The following is a 10000-nucleotide window of genomic DNA, read 5'->3' on the forward strand; positions in this document are numbered from 1 at the left end:
GAGGAGATAGAAAATTTTTCAAAGTTTTTCACCCGGCCACAAACGACTCCAAAACACACTGGGGCTGTGGCTGGGACTCTCACCAGGACTGCCCCCTACTTTATTTATGGATTAAAAAGCATTCTATATTAATTTTTCGATTTTTGGGACCCGGGACGCCTGGTCACCTAACTCCCCTTCTATCCCTATGGGGGGGGACGGGGACATCGAAAACGCTCCCATCGCTGCCGAGGCACGCTGCGGGGACTCTCCCTACCATCGCCCCATGCTTCCTTTGAAGAATATATGACGTTTTTCAATTTTCACCGACATTTGAAAATCAAAACTTCAGAACATTTCATAGTTATTCTCAATGGGTTGTCTAGGGGCACACATCTCTAAACTGGGGGAAATGCTCAAAATGATTAAAAAGAAAAACAATGCCCCCAGACCCGGGGGGCTGATAGCTGGGAGCCCCCTGAGCACAGCCCCGGTGTTAGTTTCTGGAGAAATGCCCCCGTTGATTTGTTATGATTTTTTTTCCGCCGGCCGCCTGGTCGCCCTAATGTAAAGTCAATGGGAGTGAGGAGATAGAATATTTTTCAAAGTTTTTCACTCGGCCGCCTGGTCCCCTAACTCGAAAATTTTAAAGTGCTCCCATCGGTCCCGGGATAGGGTGGCTGATAGCTGGGAGCCCCCTGAGCACTGCCCCGGTGTTAGTTTTCGGAGAAATGCCTCCGTTGATTTGTTATGATTTTTTTTCCGCCGGCCGCCTGGTCGCCCTAATGCAAAGTCAATGGGAGTGAGGAGATAGAAAATTTTTCAAAGTTTTTCACTCGGCCGCCTGGTCCCCTAACTCGAAAATTTTAAAGTGCTCCCATCGGTCCCGGGATAGGGTGGCTGATAGCTGGGAGCCCCCTGAGCACTGCCCCGGTGTTAGTTTTCGGAGAAATGCCCCCGTTGATTTGTTATGATTTTTTTTCCGCCGGCCGCCTGGTCGCCCTAATGCAAAGTCAATGGGAGTGAGGAGATAGAAAATTTTTCAAAGTTTTTCACCCGGCCACAAACGACTCCAAAACACACTGGGGCTGTGGCTGGGACTCTCACCAGGACTGCCCCCTACTTTATTTATGGATTAAAAAGCATTCTATATTAATTTTTCGATTTTTGGGACCCGGGACGCCTGGTCACCTAACTCCCCTTCTATCCCTATGGGGGGGGACGGGGACATCGAAAACGCTCCCATCGCTGCCGAGGCACGCTGCGGGGACTCTCCCTACCATCGCCCCATGCTTCCTTTGAAGAATATATGACGTTTTTCAATTTTCACCGACATTTGAAAATCAAAACTTCAGAACATTTCATAGTTATTCTCAATGGGTTGTCTAGGGGCACACATCTCTAAACTGGGGGAAATGCTCAAAATGATTAAAAAGAAAAACAATGCCCCCAGACCCGGGGGGCTGATAGCTGGGAGCCCCCTGAGCACAGCCCCGGTGTTAGTTTCTGGAGAAATGCCCCCGTTGATTTGTTATGATTTTTTTTCCGCCGGCCGCCTGGTCGCCCTAATGTAAAGTCAATGGGAGTGAGGAGATAGAATATTTTTCAAAGTTTTTCACTCGGCCGTCTGGTCCCCTGACTCGAAAATTTTAAAGTGCTCCCATCGGTCCCAGGGTAGGGTGGCTGATAGCTGGGAGCCCCCTGAGCACTGCCCCGGTGTTAGTTTCTGGAGAAATGCCCCCGTTGATTTGTTATGATTTTTTTTCCGCCGGCCGCCTGGTCGCCCTAATGCAAAGTCAATGGGAGTGAGGAGATAGAATATTTTTCAAAGTTTTTCACTCGGCCGTCTGGTCCCCTGACTCGAAAATTTTAAAGTGCTCCCATCGGTCCCAGGGTAGGGTGGCTGATAGCTGGGAGCCCCCTGAGCACTGCCCCGGTGTTAGTTTCTGGAGAAATGCCCCCGTTGATTTGTTATGATTTTTTTTCCGCCGGCCGCCTGGTCGCCCTAATGTAAAGTCAATGGGAGTGAGGAGATAGAATATTTTTCAAAGTTTTTCACTCGGCCGTCTGGTCCCCTGACTCGAAAATTTTAAAGTGCTCCCATCGGTCCCAGGGTAGGGTGGCTGATAGCTGGGAGCCCCCTGAGCACTGCCCCGGTGTTAGTTTCTGGAGAAATGCCCCCGTTGATTTGTTATGATTTTTTTTCCGCCGGCCGCCTGGTCGCCCTAATGCAAAGTCAATGGGAGTGAGGAGATAGAATATTTTTCAAAGTTTTTCACTCGGCCGTCTGGTCCCCTGACTCGAAAATTTTAAAGTGCTCCCATCGGTCCCAGGGTAGGGTGGCTGATAGCTGGGAGCCCCCTGAGCACTGCCCCGGTGTTAGTTTCTGGAGAAATGCCCCCGTTGATTTGTTATGATTTTTTTTCCGCCGGCCGCCTGGTCGCCCTAATGCAAAGTCAATGGGAGTGAGGAGATAGAATATTTTTCAAAGTTTTTCACTCGGCCGTCTGGTCCCCTGACTCGAAAATTTTAAAGTGCTCCCATCGGTCCCAGGGTAGGGTGGCTGATAGCTGGGAGCCCCCTGAGCACTGCCCCGGTGTTAGTTTCTGGAGAAATGCCCCCGTTGATTTGTTATGATTTTTTTTCCGCCGGCCGCCTGGTCGCCCTAATGTAAAGTCAATGGGAGTGAGGAGATAGAATATTTTTCAAAGTTTTTCACTCGGCCGTCTGGTCCCCTGACTCGAAAATTTTAAAGTGCTCCCATCGGTCCCAGGGTAGGGTGGCTGATAGCTGGGAGCCCCCTGAGCACTGCCCCGGTGTTAGTTTCTGGAGAAATGCCCCCGTTGATTTGTTATGATTTTTTTTCCGCCGGCCGCCTGGTCGCCCTAATGCAAAGTCAATGGGAGTGAGGAGATAGAATATTTTTCAAAGTTTTTCACTCGGCCGTCTGGTCCCCTGACTCGAAAATTTTAAAGTGCTCCCATCGGTCCCAGGGTAGGGTGGCTGATAGCTGGGAGCCCCCTGAGCACTGCCCCGGTGTTAGTTTCTGGAGAAATGCCCCCGTTGATTTGTTATGATCCGTAGTTGCCGGCCGGCCGCCCGGCATTGCTCTATCGGATGGAGCGTGGGCTGGCTATGGGAGATTTAGCGATTTTCGGAACCGGCCCCGATCGCCCCCCAAACCGGGTGGCCACGAGGTGGGACCCCCCTGAGCACTGCCCCGGTGTTAGTTTTCGGAGAAATGCCCCCGTTGATTTGTTACGATTATTTTTCGCCCAGGCGATGTGCCTTTTCATTTTGTTTTGCACTTTCCTTCATTCCTTGGTGCATGCTACCATCTAACGGACACATTTCGGTACTGCAGTTTGAAAGTAATTTCCCCGTCTAGGGATCTCTCAATGCCCTGGGCTGCGAAAGGAGGGCAAGGACACCCTATGTTCTCATGAGTGCAAAGCCCCCCCGGCTTCAAGGCATTCCAAAAGGAAAACCGGAGACACTGCTGTACACACACACACACACACACACACACACACACACACACACACACACACACACACACACACACACACACAGAGAGAGAGAGAGAGAGAGAGAGAGAGAGAGAGAGATAGAGAGAGAGTAGTCACACAGTGGAATAAACTCCCCAGCGATGTGGTAGAAGCTGAAAGTTGGGGAACATTGTGATGGTCTATATTTCTTGGCAGATAATAAAAGATGCTCTTATCATGCCTCCGTTGATGTGTTATGATCCATAGGTTGCCGGCCGCCCGGCATTGCTCTGATCGGATGGACCGTGGGCTGCCTATGGCAGAGTATGGGCGATTCTTCAGCCGGCCCCGATGGCCCCCCAAACCGGGTGGCCACGAGGTGGGACCCCCCTGAGCACTGCCCCGGTGTTAGTTTTCGGAGAAATGCCCCCGTTGATTTCTTATGATCCGTAGTTGCCGGCCGGCCGCCCGGCATTGCTCTATCGGATGGAGCGTGGGCTGGCTATGGGAGATTTAGCGATTTTCGGAACCGGCCCCGATCGCCCCCCAAACCGGGTGGCCACGAGGTGGGACCCCCCTGAGCACTGCCCCGGTGTTAGTTTTCGGAGAAATGCCCCCGTTGATTTGTTATGATCCGTAGTTGCCGGCCGGCCGCCCGGCATTGCTCTATCGGATGGAGCGTGGGCTGGCTATGGGAGATTTAGCGATTTTCGGAACCGGCCCCGATCGCCCCCCAAACCGGGTGGCCACGAGGTGGGACCCCCCTGAGCACTGCCCCGGTGTTAGTTTTCGGAGAAATGCCCCCGTTGATTTCTTATGATCCGTAGTTGCCGGCCGGCCGCCCGGCATTGCTCTATCGGATGGAGCGTGGGCTGGCTATGGGAGATTTAGCGATTTTCGGAACCGGCCCCGATCGCCCCCCAAACCGGGTGGCCACGAGGTGGGACCCCCCTGAGCACTGCCCCGGTGTTAGTTTTCGGAGAAATGCCCCCGTTGATTTGTTATGATCCGTAGTTGCCGGCCGGCCGCCCGGCATTGCTCTATCGGATGGAGCGTGGGCTGGCTATGGGAGATTTAGCGATTTTCGGAACCGGCCCCGATCGCCCCCCAAACCGGGTGGCCACGAGGTGGGACCCCCCTGAGCACTGCCCCGGTGTTAGTTTTCGGAGAAATGCCCCCGTTGATTTGTTACGATTATTTTTCGCCCAGGCGATGTGCCTTTTCATTTTGTTTTGCACTTTCCTTCATTCCTTGGTGCATGCTGCCATCTAACGGACACATTTCGGTACTGCAGTTTGAAAGTAATTTCCCCGTCTAGGGATCTCTCAATGCCCTGGGCTGCGAAAGGAGGGCAAGGACACCCTATGTTCTCATGAGTGCAAAGCCCCCCCGGCTTCAAGGCATTCCAAAAGGAAAACCGGAGACACTGCTGTACACACACACACACACACACACACACACACACACACACACACACACAGAGAGAGAGAGAGAGAGAGAGAGAGATAGAGAGAGAGTAGTCACACAGTGGAATAAACTCCCCAGCGATGTGGTAGAAGCTGAAAGTTGGGGAACATTGTGATGGTCTATATTTCTTGGCAGATAATAAAAGATGCTCTTATCATGCCTCCGTTGATGTGTTATGATCCATAGGTTGCCGGCCGCCCGGCATTGCTCTGATCGGATGGACCGTGGGCTGCCTATGGCAGAGTATGGGCGATTCTTCAGCCGGCCCCGATGGCCCCCCAAACCGGGTGGCCACGAGGTGGGACCCCCCTGAGCACTGCCCCGGTGTTAGTTTTCGGAGAAATGCCCCCGTTGATTTGTTATGATCCGTAGTTGCCGGCCGGCCGCCCGGCATTGCTCTATCGGATGGAGCGTGGGCTGGCTATGGGAGATTTAGCGATTTTCGGAACCGGCCCCGATGGCCCCCCAAACCGGGTGGCCACGAGGTGGGACCCCCCTGAGCACTGCCCCGGTGTTAGTTTTCGGAGAAATGCCCCCGTTGATTTGTTATGATCCGTAGTTGCCGGCCGGCCGCCCGGCATTGCTCTATCGGATGGAGCGTGGGCTGGCTATGGGAGATTTAGCGATTTTCGGAACCGGCCCCGATCGCCCCCCAAACCGGGTGGCCACGAGGTGGGACCCCCCTGAGCACTGCCCCGGTGTTAGTTTTCCGAGAAATGCCCCCGTTGATTTGTTACGATTATTTTTCGCCCAGGCGATGTGCCTTTTCATTTTGTTTTGCACTTTCCTTCATTCCTTGGTGCATGCTGCCATCTAACGGACACATTTCGGTACTGCAGTTTGAAAGTAATTTCCCCGTCTAGGGATCTCTCTCTCGTCTAGGGACACTGCTGTACACACACACACACACACACACACACACACACACACACACACACACACACACACACACACACACACACACACACACAGTGAGAGAGAGGGAGAGATAGAGAGAGAGAGAGGTGGAGAGGGAGAGAGAGGTGGAGATAGAGAGATGGAGATAGAGAGAGATGGAGATAGAGAGAGATGGAGATAGAGAGAGAGATGGAGATAGAGAGAGAGTCGTCACACTCTGGAACAAACTCCCCAGAAGCTGAAAGTTGGGGAACATTATGATGATCTTTATTTCTTGGCAGATAATAAATGATGATCTTACAGAGGGCGACTTACAACACCAGTGCAAACATACAGCGAAGGACAAGGCATCAATCGCGACAGAATCCCTTGAGTTAAAGCAGCAGATTCAGAATAACACACGTCAAAACAGACTGGAGACTAAAACGAGCACGAAAGGTGTCGAATATGTGGCCTCCTCTCGCTTGTAAACTCTCTCGTGTTCCTGTCGATGGGGTCGGCGGCTCGGGGCAGCGGCCTAGCAGCAGCAGGCAGGCCACCCGGCTGCCTGGGGCTGACCTCCGGGGCAGGCAGGCAGGCAGGCAGACCTCCAGGGCAGGCAGGCAGGCAGGCAGGCAGACCTCCAGGGCAGGCAGGCAGGTAGGCCGTGCTGCTGCCAGGGCTGGCAGGCTGACCTCCAGGGCAGGCAGGCAGGCAGGCAGACCTCCAGGGCTGGCAGGCTGACCTCCAGGGCAGGCAGGCAGGCAGGCAGGCAGACCTCCAGGGCTAACAGGCTGACCTCCAGGGCTGGCAGGCTGACCTCCAGGGCTGGAAGGCAGGCAGGCAGACCTCCAGGGCAGGCAGTGCTGCTACCAGGGCTGGATAGCAGACCTCCAGGGCTGGAAGGCAGGCAGGCAGACCTCCAGGGCAGGCAGTGCTGCTACCAGGGCTGGATAGCAGACCTCCAGGGCTAACAGGCTGACCTCCAGGGCTAACAGGCAGACCTCCAGGGCAGGCAGGCAGACCTCCAGGGCAGGCAGTGCTGCTACCAGGGCAGGATGGCAGACCTCCAGGGCAGGCAGGCAGGCAGGCAGGCAGGCAGGCAGACCTCCAGGGCAGGCAGGCAGACCTCCAGGGCAGGCAGTGCTGCTACCAGGGCTGGATAGCAGACCTCCAGGGCTAACAGGCAGACCTCCAGGGCTGGCAGGCTGACCTCCAGGGCAGGCAGGCAGGCAGGCAGACCTCCAGGGCTGGATAGCAGACCTCCAGGGCTGGATAGCTGACCTCCAGGGCTGGATAGCAGACCTCCAGGGCTAACAGGCTGACCTCCAGGGCTAACAGGCAGACCTCCAGGGCAGGCAGGCAGACCTCCAGGGCAGGCAGTGCTGCTACCAGGGCTGGATAGCAGACCTCCAGGGCTAACAGGCTGACCTCCAGGGCAGGCAGTGCTGCTACCAGGGCAGGCAGGCTGTCCTCCAGGGCTGGAAGGCAGACCTCCAGGGCAGGCAGGCAGACCTCCAGGGCAGGCAGTGCTGCTACCAGGGCTGGATAGCAGACCTCCAGGGCTGGAAGGCAGGCAGGCAGACCTCCAGGGCAGGCAGTGCTGCTACCAGGGCTGGATAGCAGACCTCCAGGGCTGGATAGCTGACCTCCAGGGCTGGCAGTGCTGCTACCAGGGCTGGATAGCAGACCTCCAGGGCTGGATAGCAGACCTCCAGGGCTAACAGGCAGACCTCCAGGGCTGGCAGGCTGACCTCCAGGGCAGGCAGGCAGGCAGGCAGACCTCCAGGGCTGGATAGCTGACCTCCAGGGCTGGATAGCAGACCTCCAGGGCTAACAGGCTGACCTCCAGGGCTAACAGGCAGACCTCCAGGGCAGGCAGGCAGACCTCCAGGGCAGGCAGTGCTGCTACCAGGGCTGGATAGCAGACCTCCAGGGCTAACAGGCAGACCTCCAGGGCTGGAAGGCAGGCAGTGCTGCTACCAGGGCAGGCAGGCTGTCCTCCAGGGCTGGAAGGCAGACCTCCAGGGCTGGCAGGCTGACCTCCAGGGCAGGCAGGCCGGGCCCCCGGTGCTGCATCTCGGCCGCTGCCTGGGGCGGACCGGCCCGGGTGCCCTTGCGCTTTTTCGACACCAGGGGGCAGTTGGGTGCCATTCCGTCCCTCGTGTGGCGAAATGGCGGTACTGCACCTCCGCCTTTTTGCTGGAGAAAGTCCGCAGTCGGGACAATGCGCCACACGGTCCGTCGGCAGGAGGCCCGGGCCCGGGCACAACTCCCCGGTGGGGACGGACGCCGGGCTGGAGCTTCCCTTCAGCACACACACTCACTCACTCACTGACCGACCGACTGACTGCAGGAAAGGCTCCCGGCTCCCAGCGCTCAGTCAGCAGGCCTACTCCTCCCCGGTGGGGACGGACGCCGGGCTGGAGCTTCCCTTCAGCACACACACTCACTCACTCACTGACCGACCGACTGACTGCAGGAAAGGCTCCCGGCTCCCAGCGCTCAGTCAGCAGGCCTACTCCTCCCCGGTGGGGACGGACGCCGGGCTGGAGCTTCCCTTCAGCACACACACTCACTCACTGACCGACCGACTGACTGCAGGAAAGGCTCCCGGCTCCCAGCGCTCAGTCAGCAGGCCTACTCCTCCCCGGTGGGGACGGACGCCGGGCTGGAGCTTCCCTTCAGCACACACACTCACTCACTCACTGACCGACCGACTGACTGCAGGAAAGGCTCCCGGCTCCCAGCGCTCAGTCAGCAGGCCTACTCCTCCCCGGTGGGGACGGACGCCGGGCTGGAGCTTCCCTTCAGCACACACACTCACTCACTCACTGACCGACCGACTGACTGCAGGAAAGGCTCCCGGCTCCCAGCGCTCAGTCAGCAGGCCTACTCCTCCCCGGTGGGGACGGACGCCGGGCTGGAGCTTCCCTTCAGCACACACACTCACTCACTGACCGACCGACTGACTGCAGGAAAGGCTCCCGGCTCCCAGCGCTCAGTCAGCAGGCCTACTCCTCCCCGGTGGGGACGGACGCCGGGCTGGAGCTTCCCTTCAGCACACACACTCACTCACTCACTGACCGACCGACTGACTGCAGGAAAGGCTCCCGGCTCCCAGCGCTCAGTCAGCAGGCCTACTCCTCCCCGGTGGGGACGGACGCCGGGCTGGAGCTTCCCTTCAGCACACACACTCACTCACTCACTGACCGACCGACTGACTGCAGGAAAGGCTCCCGGCTCCCAGCGCTCAGTCAGCAGGCCTACTCCTCCCCGGTGGGGACGGACGCCGGGCTGGAGCTTCCCTTCAGCACACACACTCACTCACTCACTGACCGACCGACTGACTGCAGGAAAGGCTCCCGGCTCCCAGCGCTCAGTCAGCAGGCCTACTCCTCCCCGGTGGGGACGGACGCCGGGCTGGAGCTTCCCTTCAGCACACACACTCACTCACTGACCGACCGACTGACTGCAGGAAAGGCTCCCGGCTCCCAGCGCTCAGTCAGCAGGCCTACTCCTCCCCGGTGGGGACGGACGCCGGGCTGGAGCTTCCCTTCAGCACACACACTCACTCACTGACCGACCGACTGACTGCAGGAAAGGCTCCCGGCTCCCAGCGCTCAGTCAGCAGGCCTACTCCTCCCCGGTGGGGACGGACGCCGGGCTGGAGCTTCCCTTCAGCACACACACTCACTCACTGACCGACCGACTGACTGCAGGAAAGGCTCCCGGCTCCCAGCGCTCAGTCAGCAGGCCTACTCCTCCCCGGTGGGGACGGACGCCGGGCTGGAGCTTCCCTTCAGCACACACACTCACTCACTCACTGACCGACCGACTGACTGCAGGAAAGGCTCCCGGCTCCCAGCGCTCAGTCAGCAGGCCTACTCCTCCCCGGTGGGGACGGACGCCGGGCTGGAGCTTCCCTTCAGCACACACACTCACTCACTCACTGACCGACCGACTGACTGCAGGAAAGGCTCCCGGCTCCCAGCGCTCAGTCAGCAGGCCTACTCCTCCCCGGTGGGGACGGACGCCGGGCTGGAGCTTCCCTTCAGCACACACACTCACTCACTCACTGACCGACCGACTGACTGCAGGAAAGGCTCCCGGCTCCCAGCGCTCAGTCAGCAGGCCTACTCCTCCCCGGTGGGGACGGACGCCGGGCTGGAGCTTCCCTTCAGCACACA

The sequence above is a fragment of the Amia ocellicauda genome, unplaced genomic scaffold (assembly GCF_036373705.1).
Source record: "Amia ocellicauda isolate fAmiCal2 unplaced genomic scaffold, fAmiCal2.hap1 HAP1_SCAFFOLD_136, whole genome shotgun sequence".
Lineage (NCBI taxonomy): Eukaryota > Metazoa > Chordata > Actinopteri > Amiiformes > Amiidae > Amia > Amia ocellicauda.